The following is a 16,106-nucleotide window of genomic DNA, read 5'->3' on the forward strand; positions in this document are numbered from 1 at the left end:
ACACAGCCATAGACTTCAATCTTTGTCAGAGGTAAAACAAATGTTTTTTTTGTTTTTACAACAAATGGAGTTGCCCCCTGCTGGACATGCATGTTTGTAGGGGCTACATCTTCCTCTAAATGTCCCAAATCTCCTCCATGCAGACCAACATGGACTCAGATCTTCAGGAGAAAATCAGGAAACTGTGGACCCAAAAACTGAAGCTACAAACTAAAACAAACAAAAACAACATCTTTGTTATGAATCAAAATCTGCCTTCAATGTTCAGACTTGTCACACCAGAGATATTTAATCTGTGTATAACAGACCCTGTTACAGGCCTGATGACGTGGTGACGTATCGTTAGCTTGCTGTTAGTTAAAGGGAAAATGTGCAGATGTTTAACCAGTGTATCACTACAGTAGAGATATTATATGTAAATGAACAATATGTCACTCCCTCAGTGTTGACTGTGAGGAAAGCTTCCTGCTCATGTACGGGCCGATGCCTTTCAAACTACAACCTGTACTTCTGCATTTTTCTGTGCTTGCTCATGGAGAGACGCCTCTAGAGAGGGGCGGAGCCAGAGTCAAGACATCCCATCTGAGATCAGCTGGTGAGAACACACGGGCACATCAGAGAACGGTGTTACTGTGGATATGGAGGAAAACCATTTTAATACTGACCACTTGAGGGCGCCACAGTCTGCGGACGCTTTTAAAAGAGCCCTTATAACCCACCTCTTTAACAGAGCCTTTTCCTAGTGTTTATAGTTTCCTTAGCTGCTTTCCTATTGTTATCCCCATGGTTTGTTATTGATGTTATTGTTTTTATTTTTAACTCTGTAGCACTTTGAGATTTTTGCCAAAAATATAAAGTGCATTACAAATAAAATGTATAATTATTATTATTATTATTAAATGATGATTTGGTATCTTGAGTGTTCAATGCAGGACAGCCAACTCAATCATACAGAGTACAATGATCAGTTAGGGACTTCAGATTAGTCATGAACCTCAATGCTCCATGGTATTCACTAAGAGTGAAGGCATTGAGAAAACGCGTGCATACGGGTACACAGAACAGCGACTTAATCCATCAGGGGCATATAAGTAGCAACAAGTTGTTTTTTTGCACCAAAACAAAATGAAGACTAATTTCGAAAATAGAAACCCAGCTGAAACTTTAACTTTTTTTCAAGCTCCCAAATAGGAAGCTTAAAAGACAGCGTATCCTAAATCTGAGGTATTTATAAAATGATACTCAGTCACATCTGCCTTAGCAGGTTTGAGCTTGTAGACATCATGAGTTAGCTCATATAGTGTGTCCTGTACAGTAAAAAAGGTCTCCTGTAAGTAACGGAGAGTCTCATGCTGTGTAGAAGCACAGCAATAAATAACAGTATCATCCGCATATGCATAGAACTTGTGTTAGAAACATTACAACCAATGCTGTTAAAATAAAGTGTGAATATCAGTGGTCCAAGCCCTGTGGAACTCCTTTTTTTAATTTTCAGAGATTTAGAGGTGTTTCCTTCAGCCAGCACAGTGTGATCTGTTTGATAAACAATTTACAAACCAACAGACGGATTGTAAAACCTCTCAGTAATCCCTCAGTGAACAGACGGAGCTGATGGTTCAACTAAAGTCTGTTCTGTTGAAGTGAAACTGAGCGTCTGCCTGGTTCCTGTCTGATCTTTATCGCCTCTTTCAGGTTTGACTGTTGGGATGGTTTCTGATGAAATGTGGTTTCAACTGAAACTCAAACTGAAAAACCGACAGAGAAAAATATATCATGTACAGACAGACAGACAGACAGAAAGCTGAATGAAGAAAACATTTCAGTTCAAGTCAAAGTATTTATTAATGAGTGAAAGGTTGTTTTGAGAACAGACAGGTTAAATAATTAGAACATGTCATTGAGATGACTGAGATATAAGTCTGAGTATCGTCTGTGTAACATCTAACTCTATGCTTGACTGAATGAATTAAACATAAAAAAAATGGGCCCCAGAATTAAACCCTGAGGAACCCTACATTTTCAATGCCAAAGACGAGATTAATACAAACAACTTTATTATTTTTCATTGATTACATGTATTGATTTTTCTTTCTCTTGTATGTCCTTATTGGTGGAAACAATCGAGCACTTTTATATTGTTTTATTTTTCCCTGATGTGTTTTGTATTTGTGTAATAATGAATCATCTTGGTGGCTGCAGAACAACCTGAACCTGAAATATAAACATAACTACAAGTAGGTTTTTCATGAAACCAGCCTATTGCCTAAATATCGTTGAAAATATTAAAGGCACAGTATGTAGATTCCGCCACCAGGGGGCTCTCAATCAATACAATAAGAAAAGATGATGTCGAGGCTGACGAGGAATCATTTGAGTTCTCTCTGCCAAAAAAAATGTAGAAATAACATTAACAATGTTCATCGGTCCGCGTATTTCCATCGGAGTAACTGTGGCCCAACAGAAGTGTGCGTCGCTGATGGACATTGGCAGTTAGCCTCAGCCTTTGTATCAAACAGAGAAGATATGGGCTAACTGGTGTTCTGTAGCTGAAGGCTGGTGAACTAGTGACGTACACACATCTCACCAGATGACCTCGGCCCACGGCCAAAGTTACATAGTGCTGAAAACAGGCGAGCTCTGTGGACACGAGAGACAGCATTCTCCCTGTTGGAGGTTATTGTTCTATTAGACAGACTTTAAAATGACTGTTTGAAGCATGAGAAGTTACAGATTGTTGCTTTTAAAAAACTAAAATAATTGTTTTTGGTGAAAATGTGTTGCATTCGTGTGATTTCAGAGCATTTTCATGTGCTGCTGATTCTGAAACATGAACTGAAGAATGATGATGTTTTCATATTAATCTAAATGTGACAGTGAGCGCAGTGACCATTCTGCAGGCCTCACATGATCCATCATCAACTTGATCTCATCCTGAATTTACTAACATTTTGACAAAGAGTCGCTCGGTTGTTAGGCGAAGACAGCTCTGATGGTGAGGAGGGTGCTGAAGGCCACCGTTTTCGTGAACACCACTCTGACTCCGTTCATCAGCAGCAGGAGGAAGTTCAGTTTGGCTTTCTCTGTGAAAAAAAGGAAATTAAACAAGTTCAGTCTGATTTCACTGAACATCGATCTGTGACTTCTGGCTAGGGTCGTCACAATACCAGACAGGTGTGTAGATGTTTTACTATTGATCTTTAAAATAACATGCAGAGATTATATGGTGGTTGTAGTATTTAATATTTTGACATCCTTAGAACGGGCTAACCCTGAAACACAATGTAAAAAAAAACAGCTGAGGTGTTCAAGTGTGTTTGGTGTCTCACCTGGTTGAAGGTCGTCACAGGTGTCGACTGGATGGTGGGAACAGAAAACACGACAGTCAGGAACACAGAGAAAACAGCTCATGATATTTCAGTGTATAACTTCTGTACAGTTTATTTTAATTTACTTAGCTGTTAATACAACTTGTTTATTTTTACTTTTACTTTTTTCTACTTTTTTCTACTCTTTTTTTTTTTTCTTACAATGCTAGTCTATTTTATATATAATTTTAACTTTTTTTTGTAGAAGCTGACTCAGGGAGAAACGCACAAGAATTCCAATGTACCTGTACTGTCCTGTACCTGTGCAAATGGCAATAAACATTTATTCTATTCTATGAACTTTATCAAAGCCCTGTCTGACCTATTATTACCTGGATTCACCGGATTTAAGTTTTAGTATTGGTTCCATTTTTTGCTACTAGATTTAATCTAAGTTAAACAAAGTTTATGTGTTTGGATCATTTCAGTACAGGGTTAGGTTTCAGTTAAGAATGAGGGCATGGGTTCTCTGGGACTGAGGGGATTAAGAAATACTTGAAATGTCTTGAAGAACCCTGAAGGGTTTATAAAAGGCCTCATTTAAAATGTAGTTAAAATCCATGGTTTGCTGGACCTCTGACTAGGTGAGACAGCAGGAGCTTATTGTTAAAAAATGCTCCCGTCTCCCAGGACCTCCGGGGTAAAACCTGCGGCCCACCAACCTGGGACAAACTGATGAAAAGTATATAAACCATCTATTTGTGATGAAATGATATGTGCTGTAAAAGATGTTTTTCTAAGTGCTTTTAATTGAATGAATTGTATTTAAAACCCTGATATAAAAACTAGTAGATGATCGATGAATACAAATTTTTCAACTTTACAATTCATGTATTAGACGCTTTTATCCAAAGTGATGAACATCAGAGAGTAAGAACAACACAAGCAAGGAGAGAATGACAGGAAGTGCAAACAAACAGCTTTAAGTCTGATCGGACACACAGGAGCTGACAGGAAGTGATCAGAGGTGCTGACAGAAGTGACCAGAGGCAGAGCTCAACATGGACAGCTGTTATTGAGAGTTCTTATCAGCATCAAAACAATCCTAAATATCATCACCATAGTCATCATCATCATCATCATCATCATCATCATCATCATCATCATCACTATCATTGAGGTCGTCCGAGGGCGAGAGACACAAATTTACCCTCAAGGACAATAATGTTGACCTAAAAATATAAATGTTTTAACATCAAAAACATTTTTAATTTAATTAAAAAGCCAAATGAAAGACAGCTATCAGATTAAATTTACTGAGGATTTAAATCCGTGTTCACCTGACCACAGCACGGAGCGTTACCTCACCTTTGGTGTTGTTGGTGGAGGCGTCGTTCAGCTTATAGGAGACGGTGGTTTCAACGGCGTAGGTTCGCGGGGTGGTCGTGGTCACGGCAGTCGGATGCGTCCTCTTCTGGCACACCTCTGCCACCATCTGGTCCAGGGGAACCCCATCAGGCTGCAGAGGGCCAGGGACGAACAACTCCACGGGGGGCGGAACTGAACACGATGGAAGAACGTTATAGAGCAGATTTAAACGGACTGTTTGAGGACGAGGATTTGTGAAAGTGAATAAAAACACTACGTACGACACTTCTATTTATCAAACGTAAACATCTCACTGGACACGCTTTTATGATTTTATAATCAAGTTTTCAATGAAGACCATGAGGAGAAAAGAAAAGACAACAAATCAAAATATTCCGATAATAAAGTTGAGTTTATTTTAAGAATGTTTTAGGCTAGGGCTTCCCAGACTTTTGAGTGCACCAACCCCCAAAAAAGCGCGCTAGGGACTCAGGACCCCCCTACTGCCAATATAATATACAATATCCAAACCCTGATATTGAAACACCACAGAGGAACACAACAGCAAACAAATCATAATATCATTTTAGTAATGTATTTGGTAACCACCGGTTAAGGCCGACAAAATGTTTCTTTTCAAATAGCTTTAAAGGTCAAATATTCTCTTCCTCTTCAACCAGTTTAAATAATTCTCAGAACTCCTCAAAACATGTCTGTGAAGTTTCTTGTTCTAAATATAATATTGTATAATATGGGACCTTTAAACATTGGGAGTGGTGTAGTGGTGCCTGAAGAAGCGGATACACTCTTTAAGTTTTTGGCCAGGCCTTGCTCGAAAAAGAGGTCATTTGATCTCAAGCAATTCTTGCCTGGTAAAATAAAGGTAAAATAAAATAAAATAAATGTCCGGCCCAGCAGAGGATAAACGTTCTCTGTGATAGACAGTGACATGTTAGACATGTTGGTCCTTCAACGTCTGCTGCTAGACTTCAGGGAGTCGAGGATGGTAATGAAATCAACACAAATCACAGAAGAGGAGCAGATTTTATAGTTTTAACTGTCCAACAGACTGAAGGCTGAGAAGACTACATGTTGTCCACGAGCCAGGCTCATGTCCATCTGCAGTCCCTCGGCAGGTTGGTGGTTCACACGTATGTACATTTACATGAAACTAAAACAACACGGGTTCAAAATCATATTTATTTGAGGCTACTTTAAGTTTTCTGCTGTTTAAAAAGTTCTCTGACAGTTAACCCGTGTCTGTTTGAAATAGTTTCCTTAGAATTTGTTTAAGTAAATGATTTAATACTTAAACAGATGTCCACAATAAAGCGGTAGAAGGTATAATAGCACTAAAAGCTTAAGAAGACTTATTTAATGAATTTCATTCTTCAGCAGTGAAAGACGATGAGAAGCCATATTTCAAAGACTTTTAGAAAAATATTTTGATTATAAAGTCCTGTAGCAGTTTTAGTTTTATTTATTTTGAGCTTTTTATGTCTTTATTGGAGAGACAGGACAGTGGATAGAGTCAGAGAGAGAGCGAAAAAGGAGCCACAGGTCGGATTCTAACCCAGGCCGCCCGATCTCAAGAATTTAAGCCTCCATACATGGGGCTCAACAAACTAACCGCCTGGCAACCTGCACCCCTTTTTTTAGTTTGGAACATTTTAACATTTAGTATAGTCAAAAATAAACTTCTCACTGTTACAGTCATTCAAACGTTCAAACATTTAAAAAACTTAAATAGATTTGAATTGTATTTAAACTTTGACATACAAGGATGTGTAATAAATGCAACATTTATCAATATGCAGATGATACAGCGAATCCCAAACTTTGATTATTTCCCCTCTAATGACTTATAATTCTTCTCTTAAATATTTAATTTCTTCTTTTTACATACAAAATAACTTCATCACACTTCACTTAATATTTATTGTTACTGATGTTAAAATGCTTTCTGTTTTTGTCACAGCAGACAAATTTAAGAATACAACGTAATTTGTGGGAAATTAAATATTTTAATAGTTTTTAAAAGCACATAAGTCATAAGGTTTTACGAGATTAAATTTTACTTAAACTTTGACCTACAGGGTCGTTTAAAAACATAACATCATTCGATATGCAGATGATACAGTTTTATATGTTTCTAGTTGTTCAGATGAGCTGTTGAAATCACTTGACTCTTTTAACTCACATTTCAAAAGATTGAATTTAAACTATTAAGGGACTGAAGTTAAGCACTATACGATTAACCCTATGTTAAACTTTACTTAATTAATAATCATATCTTTATCACATTAACAGTTCTATTAAAGTTGTTTTTCCACAAAAGGGAAAATGCAAACCAATCATGACAGTTCATTGCTCGATACAAAAATTATTAAGGCCATTTTAAAATGACTTTGATTGATTGATTGATTGATTTTAAAATGACTAAATTCTCACAACATTCATCAGCATCGACGTGTTTAGGAACGGTTGAGGACTTTTAAAAACTCTTTTCTGGTTTAAGTGCAATTAAAAACTTCTCCAGTAACTTTTCATTCTTCTCTTAAAGATAAAATTTCTTCTTATCACATTTAAAGTTACTCTAAAATAGATTTCTTGTACAAAATAACTTCATCACACTTTAGTTTATATAAATGGTTACTGATGTTAAAAAAAAAAAAGTTTTCGACACAGCAGTGTTAGAATAAAACGTAATTTGTGGGACATTGAAAACTGTAATCATACTTAAAAGCACTTAAGCCATAAGGTTTTAATAGATTTTATTTACTTTGACCTACAAGGTTGTTTATGAAAATAACATAATTCGATATGCAGATGACACAGTTTTATACGATCTCATTTTGTTCAGGAGACTTGTCGAGATCATTTGACTCTTTTAACTCAAACTTCACATGATTTAATTTACACTTTTTGTTTTTCTTAAACAGCAGGTTAATATGAGACTGTAACATCATTTGTGGGAAATTAAAGAATTACACATGTTAATCGTACTTAAAAGCACTTAAGTCATAACATTTTTCGAGATTTGTTTTTACTTAAACTTTGACCTACATGGTTTGTGTATAAAAGCAACATCATTCGATATGCAGATGATACAGTTTTATACATTCTCAATTTGTTTAGATGGCTTATCGAGATCATTTGACTCTTTTAACTCAGACTTCACATGATTTCATTCACACTACTAAAAATATTTCAATCATACTTAAAAGCCCTTAAAACATTATTTCACTTCAGAGTTGGCTTTGATCTAAAAGTTTCCATTTAAATGTTTTATCATTTAGTTATTCTCTTGAATGCATTTTAAGTGGTATTAACATTAGCTGTGAACAGCGAGAAACCAGCTGGGATTAAGAATTAAAACAGTTATCGTTTTATTTATTTGGCTTCAACTTAAAGTTCATCTATAACTGTAAAACAGTTTTTCATTCACCTTTTATTGATTTAAGTTTTTTTGGCAGTTCTGCGTTTAAAACAACAAATTAAAATCTCTTTTAAATTTTTAAACAGTCTGCATTCTGCTTTTTATTTATGACAAAAAGGGCTGTCAAGAGAGATTTTAACATCTAAAAAATTTAGTTGACTCTTATTTTTTAAAACCTTTAAATCCGTATATTCAAGACATTGAATTACTTTTAGACACTTCAGAGGATTTCCTGCTCTGGTTTCTGTCCATTTCTCAGAATTTTAAATGATTTAATTCAGATTTAGGCACGCCTGTCTGATGAAGTCGATGTGCTTATAATGACTTTTTTGTTTTTAATGAGTGCTGTCAGATATAAATGTAACTTTTGCATCTCTATGAAACAGCGTAAGAACTTGAGGAACATCAGAAGTTGTTGACCCTTGAATTTTAAAGAACCAGCACTGCTCTCTCTTTTTGCTCGCGGCAGTTTTTAGTTTAAAATATGACTGAACATCTGATGGTTTGATATTTTTCATATATAAATTGAGCTGCAGTAAATCAACATTACAATTTTTTCTATTTTGATACCTGCAACTTTTTATTATTTTATACTTCATTATAACACACGATAAAAGACGTCTAGGATTTAAAAACATTGCAATAACTGAATCGGTGATCATTTCAGGTTTTGAACTAAATGAAAACATAGTTTTAGTTTTAGTTTAAGTTGTACTAGGATGCATTTTTGGTCTTTTTTTTTACCCTGAATGATTTCTTAAGGATGTCAGCTGAAGCTCTCTTCCACTAATCCATCAAATTACATTTTTAAACATAAAACATATTCCCTTGTATTCCCAGCCTTTTTAAAGTGTTGTAAATACGGTCCAATTTTAAAGTATAAAGAGTGTTTTCTTACCTGTAGGTTGGACTTTGAGACGTATTCCTTTTCCAAACAGCAAAGCATCACAGTGTTACAGACTCGTACAAAAACCTCAGAGCTGCTGATCGTCCTCACAGAGGCTCCAAAAGTTAAAAAATCCACTTTTCATGGACACACACCGAGCTGTAAGAGACAGAAACACACACACCAGGCTGTAAGAGACAGAAACACACACTGAGTTAAATTCTCTTTAGATAATGTCAGACAAATCGACATCAGAGCAGCAGTCAGACAATGTTCAGTAAGAATACAAAGAATGAGCTGATGACTCACCTGAATACCTTACTGTGTCTGGTTGTTTACCTGTTGTTTATTTGTTGTTTATTTGTTTGTTCTGGATGTTTCTGAGAGTAAACAGAAAGATTAGAGCAGACTGGAGGTTTTTGTTCAGCTCTGTGTGCACTTTCAGTCAGAGTGGTACCCCACGTATACACGGTGAAAAACCCTCGAACAAAAACCTCAGAGCTGCAGGAAACAGGCGAGGCTCCACATACAAGTTAAAACAGACGAGTCAAAACAGACGAGTTAAAACAGACAAGTCACAACAGACGAGTTAAAACAAACAAGTCAAAACAGGCGAGTTAAAAAAGACAAGTTAAAACAAACGAGTCAAAACAGAGGCGTTAAAACAGACGAGTCACAACATACAGGTTCATACAGACAAGTCAAAACAAACGAGTCAAAACAGACGAGTCAAAAACAGACAAGTTAAAACAGACGAGTCAAAACAACGGAGTTTAAACAACAGAGTTTAAACAGACGAGTCACAACATACAGGTTCAAACAGACGAGTCAAAACAAACGAGTCGAAACAGAAAAGTCAAAACAGACAGGTTCAAACAGACGAGTCAAAACAGACGATTTAAAACAAGTGAGTCAAAACTGACGGGTTAAAAAAGACGAATCACAACAGACGAGTAAAAACAGACAAGTCAAAAACAGACAAGTTTAAACAACAGAGTTTAAACAGACGAGTCAAAACAGTTGAGTCAAATCAAATGAGTCAAAATAGACGAGTTAAAACAAGCCAGTCAAAATAGACGAGTTAAAACAAGCCAGTCAAAACCGATGGGTTTAAACAGACGAGTCAAAACAGACGAGTTAAAACACACAACTTCAAACAGACCTGTAGAAACAGACGAGTTAAAACAGACGTATAGAAACAGGTGAGTTAAAACAGTCCTGTAGAAAGAGGCAAGTTAAAACAGATGAGGCTCCACGTACAAGTTTAAACAGACGAGTCATGACATACGGGTTAAAATTTAGATAATGTCAGACAAATCGACATCAGAGCAGCAGTCAGACAATGTTCAGTAAGAATACAAAGAATGAGCTGATGACTCACCTGAATACCTTACTGTGTCTGGTTGTTTACCTGTTGTTTATTTGTTGTTTATTTGTTTGTTCTGGATGTTTCTGAGAGTAAACAGAAAGATTAGAGTAGACTGGAGGTTTTTGTTCAGCTCTGTGTGCACTTTCAGTCATAGTGGTACCCCACTGTATACACGGTGAAAAACCCTCGAACAAAAACCTCAGAGCTGCAGGAAACAGGCGAGGCTCCACATACAAGTTAAAACAGACGAGTCAAAACAAACAAGTTAAAACAGACGAGTCAAAACATACAGGTTCATACAGACGAGTCAAAACAAACGAGTCAAAACAGACGAGTCAAAAACAGACAAGTTAAAACAGACATGTTAAAACAGACGAGTTAAAACAACAGAGTTTAAACAACAGAGTTTAAACAACAGGGTTTAAACTGACGAGTCACAACATACAGGTTCAAACAGATGAGTCAAAACAGACAAGTAAAACAGACGATTTAAAACAAGTGAGTCAAAACTGACGGGTTAAAAAAGACGAATCACAACAGACGAGTAAAAACAGACGAGTCAAAAACAGACAAGTTTAAACAACAGAGTTTAAACAGACGAGTCAAAACAGTTGAGTCAAATCAAACAAGTCAAAATAGACAAGTTAAAACAAGCCAGTCAAAATAGACAAGTTCAAACAGACCTGTAGAAACAGGCGAGTTAAAACAGACGTATAGAAACAGGTGAGTTAAAACAGACCTGTAGAAACAGGCGAGTTAAAACATGTACAAGTTTAAACAGACGAGTCATGACATACGGGTTAAAACAGACGAGTCAAACAGCTGGATAAAATGCAAATGCATACATACGCATGCCAATAAATTTATCAAAGTCAAAGTCAAAGTCAACTTTATTGTCAATTTCAAAATATGCCAGAAATACAGTGGAATCAAAATTGCGTTTGTCTCCATCCCGCGGTGCAATACAACCAAAATAAGGTAAAATAAGATAAGGTAAAATAGATAAAATAAAATGAGGTAAAAATAATATAAATAATGCTGGGGTTGTATCAAGTCAACTTTGGTTATATTCTTTAATAATTATACTTAATTATTAATAATATAAATAAAATATCATTAAACTATGTTTAATCTCGTTTTGGGGCACCAACCTGTAATCAGGTAAATATAACCAAAATATCACTCAAATCAGTCTCAAATTAGTTATTTAATTACTAATATTATTAATAATGAATAACTATATTTAATAAATTGAAGGCGTGAAATCCGTACACAAAGCCTTCGCACCCAGCTTATATCACAATGTAAATACACCAGTAACCACAAACAACTGCTCTCTTAAATTATAACAGAATTTATTTAAACAAAGCAACACCAATAAAAATCAATGAACTTAATGAAACAAATAACTATTATAAACTAATCTAAGCAACAAACATTATCAAGCAAAGGCTTGTGGAAGGGGTGTGAATGTGTGTGTGTGTGTGTGTGTGTGTGTGTGTGTGTGTGTGTGTGTGTGTGTGTGTGTGTGTGTGTGTGTGTGTGTGTGTGTGTATGTGTGTGTGTGTGAGAGAGAGAGAGAGAGAGGGGGAAGAAGAAAAGGGGGGAGATGGCTTCGTACCCACGTGGTCGTTCACGATGGCGCAAACCTAACAAAGACCTGGGTGCGTGCGTGTGTGGATGAAAGGAAGAGAAAAGGGGGGAAAAGATTGCTTCGTCCCACGTGGTCGCCCTTCCGATGGCGCACACCTAACAAAGGCCTAAATGTGGCCTTAATGTCTAAAAGAGACCGAGTTCGGCCCTACAAGATCTGTGTCACTGAGGCGTCTGGATGGCCGCGAGTGAATAGATCTCTGTGCGTAATGGCGCGGTGGTGGAGTTAGTCTCCAGATGTACGTTTACACAGGAATATGTGTGTGTGTGTTCGTAGAAGGGGAAATAAAAGAGGATAAAAGAGAATAAAAGAGAAATGCGTGCCTGAAGAGGCCGGATCACAGTCCGACTCCCGCGCCACAACTCGGAGTAATTCCCTTCATTCACAGAAACAAACCAATAGCCGAATTCAAGTTAATACAGCTTACACTGGCCTTTCTGATTAGAAGAGTAATACCCGGTTATAACACTGTTACGCTAAACACATATAGGACGCAGCGGTCCGAAACAACAACAAGAGTTTTAAACAGTTAAAACTCAGGACGCAGCGGTCCAATAAAGATGAAAATTACAGTTCCTGCTTCGATCAACAATTGTTAAAAACACTCTCTAAAGCTAATTCTGCCCAGACCTAATTAAGCCTCACTTGTGAATCGCTTTGTCCGTGATTGGTGAAAGGAAAAGAGTCCGGCGATGGAGCAGATCTTCTGTCCGTCCTGGTGCAGAGGCGTCTGATGGCGGCGAGGGTCCCTTACGGCGAGAGCGACTTTGTTGGTTCTCCGTCGAGTGGAAAGATGTCCTTTGATGTCCTTTCGTTGCAGGACGGAATAAGACCGTTATCTTTCTGATAATCTGTTGTAGTCTGACGCTCTCCGAGAAACTGAGATGCGTTCACTGGACAATCCGAGCTCGGAATTTAGAACACTGCCGGCCGCGGATTACCTGCGCGCCAAAAAACTTAAAACAAAGGAAGATTGTTGCAGGAAACAGGAGGTGAGCTTGTGTCTCCGAACACTAGAAGTCAGCGCATGGAGAGAGGTCGAGCAATGGAAGTCTTGGAGTTTTTGTAGCCTGGCCTGCTCCATGGGGGGTCTACCTCAGGTCCCCTCCAATGAGGAGAGAGGTATTCCGGTCCCCCCCTTACTTCACGTGTAGGTGTGAAGTACCGCAGGGGATTCTGTGATTAAGAGTCCTTTTAGGCCTCTTTGTGATCTCAGTGAATAACTCAAATGAGGCTTCAAACAGAGGTGCAGGCCCAAGTCCATTGTTTGACTGTCCTAAGCCTGCGTGGCCCAACAATAATATTTACAGTAATAAATTCTAAATTGTGCAAAAGGTACAAAATGGTAAATAAAATAAAATTTAAAGAAAAGGTAAACTTGTGCAATATGTGCAATGTGCAGTAAACTGAGTGTACTTTTGAATAGTTGGCTTCAGAGTTATTAGTCCAGAGTTCTGTAAACTTGTGCAATGTGCAGTAAACTGAGTGTACTTTTGAATAGTTAGCTTCAGAGTTATTAGTCCAGAGTTCTTGGTGGGAGGGGGTTTCAACGTCCAGTGTTTGTGGGGGCAGAGGGGAGGGAAGGAAGAGAGGGGAGAGAGTTAAGCTTCTTGACAGCTTGGTGGAAGAAGCTGTTTCCCAGTCTGGTGGAGCCGGCCCGCAGGCTGCAGTACCATCTCCCCGATGGCAGGAGGCTGAAGAGGCTGTGTGAGGGGTGGGTGGGGTCACGCACAATGCTGGTTGCTTTGCGGGTGAGGCGGGTACCGTAGAGGTCCAGAAGAGAGGGGAGTGGGACACCGATAATCCGTTCAGCAGCCTTCACTGTGCGCTGCAGGGTCTTGCGGTTGGCAGCAGTGCAGCTCCCAAGCCACACAGTGATGCAGCTGGTCAGGATGCTCTCGATGGTGCCTCTGGAGAAGGAGCACATGATGGATGGGGGGGGCTCGTGCTCTCTTCAGCTTGCGGAGGAAGTAGAGGCGCTGCTGGGACTTCTTGGCCAGTGATGTGGTGTTGGTTGTCCAGGAGAGATCCTCACTGATGTTCCCCCAGGAACTTGGTGCTGCTCACTCTCTCCACAGCAGCACCGTCGATGGTCAGTGGGGGTTTAGGAGTGGGGACTCTCTGGAACTCGACAACAACCTCCTTGGTCTTGTCGACGTTCAGGAAGAGGTTGTTGTCTCTGCACCACGTGGCCAGTTGGCTGACCTCCATCCTGTAGTGCGTCTCATCGTTGTTGGAGATGAGACGAACTTCACAATGTGGTTGCTGCTGAAGGATGGAGCGCAGTCGTGGGTCAGCAGCGTGAAGAGCAGGGGGCTGAGCACACAACCTTGGGGGGCCCCCGTGCTCATGACGGTGGTTTTTGATGTGCTGCCGTCGACCTGCACTGTCTGAGGCCTCTCGCTGAGGAAGTCCAGCAGCCAGTTGCACAGGGAAGTGCTGAGCCCCAGCTGGTCCAGTTTGCCGATCAGCTGCTGAGGGATGATGGTGCTGAATGCTGAACTGAAGTCTATGAACAGCATTCTGACGTATGAGTTTTCGGTGTCCAGGTGGGTGATGGCTGGGTGAAGAGCAGAACAGATGGCATCCTCAGTGGATCTGTTACCTCGGTATGCAAACTGGTAGGGGTCCAGGGTGGCAGGGAGGGTGGATTTGATGTGGGCCATGACTAACCTTTCAAAGCACCTCATGGCGAAGGGGGTCAGTGTAACGGGTCAATAGTCATTGAATGTGGATGGTGAGGGCTTCTTTGGAACGGGTATGATGGTGGTGGCTTTGAAGCACGACGGAACAACAGCCTGACTCAGAGAAGCGTTGAAAATGTCTGTGAAGACATCTTTGAGCTCCTCTGCACAGTCCTTCAGCACACGGCCAGGAATGTTGTCTGGACCTGCAGCCTTGCGGGTGTTGATCTTGGAGAAGGTTCTCTTCACGCTGGCTGCAGTCAGGCACAGGGTCTGGTCATGGGGAGGGGGGGTGGTCTTCTGTGGGGGCGTGCTGTTGTGTGCTTCAAACCTGGCAAAGGTCGTTCAGCAGAGAGGTGTTGCTGTCACAGGTCTGTGGCTTGGGTTTGTAGTCCGTGATGGTCTGGATACCACGCCACAGGCTCCGCGCGTCTCTGCTGTCCTTGAAGTGTCCGGTTATTTTTAGTGTGTAGCTGCGTTTGGCTTCCCTGATGCCACGGGACAGGTTGGCCCTCGCTGTTCTCAGGCAGGCTGCGTCCCCAGCTCTGAAGGCAGTGTTCCTGGCCCTCAGTAGCCCACGTACCTCTCCTGTCAGCCATGGCTTCTGGTTAGCCCGGGTGGTGATGGTTCTGGTGGTGGTGACATCAGCAATGCATTTGCTAATGTAGGAGGTAACAGTGTCAGAATACTCCTCAATGTCTGTGTGGTTGTTGTAGGTGGCTGCCTGCTTAAACATCTCCCAGTCTGTGGTATCAAAGCAGTCTTGTAGTGCAGCAGAGGCCCCCTCTGGCCACACACATACCTGCTTCAGAACTGGTTTGGTGACTTTAACCCTGGGTCTGTAAGTTGGCATTAGCATTACACTGATATGGTCAGAGTGGCCAATGTGGGGGAGGGGTGAAGCTTTGTAAGCACCTTTAACTGATGTGTAAATCATGTCCAGAATGTTACCTTCTCTTGTGGGAAAGGTCACGTGTTGGTGGAAGTGGGGTAAAACCGTCTTGAGATTTGCATGGTTAAAATCCCCAGCGATGATGAAAAATCCGTCTTGGTGGGCTGTCTGTTGCTCACCGATGGCGTTGTAAAGTTCCCAAAGTGCGTCAATTCTATCAACGTTGTTGGTGTTGGGGGGAATATACACAGCAACCAGCAAGGTCGCTGTTATCTCTCTCGGTTGATAGAAAGGACGGCACTTTACGATCATAAACTCCGCCAACGGTGAACAGTGTTTACATACCACAGCAGCATCTCGACACCTCGTCAGTCAAAGACTGACTGGCATTGTTATAATGACAATGCTAACATGCAGGAGTCTGACAAGTCAATTCAAACTTTTATACATTCACGAAAGGACTTCGAGGTTTCCCTAATTTACAACGGCATCAAAATTACAAGTACAGT

At 39.8% G+C, this 16,106-nt stretch overlaps 1 long non-coding RNA gene across 6 annotated transcripts; it reads right to left on the reverse strand.

Annotated features, from left to right (window-relative positions):
- Positions 1-1,823: 1,823 nt before the first annotated feature.
- On the reverse strand, positions 1,824-10,614 carry LOC114921744 (uncharacterized). 6 transcript variants are annotated; one of them, XR_010666277.1, is made up of 6 exons: positions 10,380-10,614; positions 9,308-9,378; positions 9,011-9,157; positions 4,674-4,865; positions 3,327-3,353; positions 1,824-3,080 (listed from the first exon to the last, which is right to left on the reverse strand). It is a non-coding gene; the product is annotated as an uncharacterized lncRNA (long non-coding RNA). The 6 variants fall into 6 exon arrangements; XR_010666278.1 differs by having other exon boundaries at positions 9,011-9,186; XR_010666276.1 differs by having other exon boundaries at positions 9,011-9,378.
- Between the last annotated feature and the right edge of the window lie 5,492 nt (positions 10,615-16,106).

This window comes from Labrus bergylta, chromosome 4, assembly GCF_963930695.1.
Source record: "Labrus bergylta chromosome 4, fLabBer1.1, whole genome shotgun sequence".
NCBI lineage: Eukaryota > Metazoa > Chordata > Actinopteri > Labriformes > Labridae > Labrus > Labrus bergylta.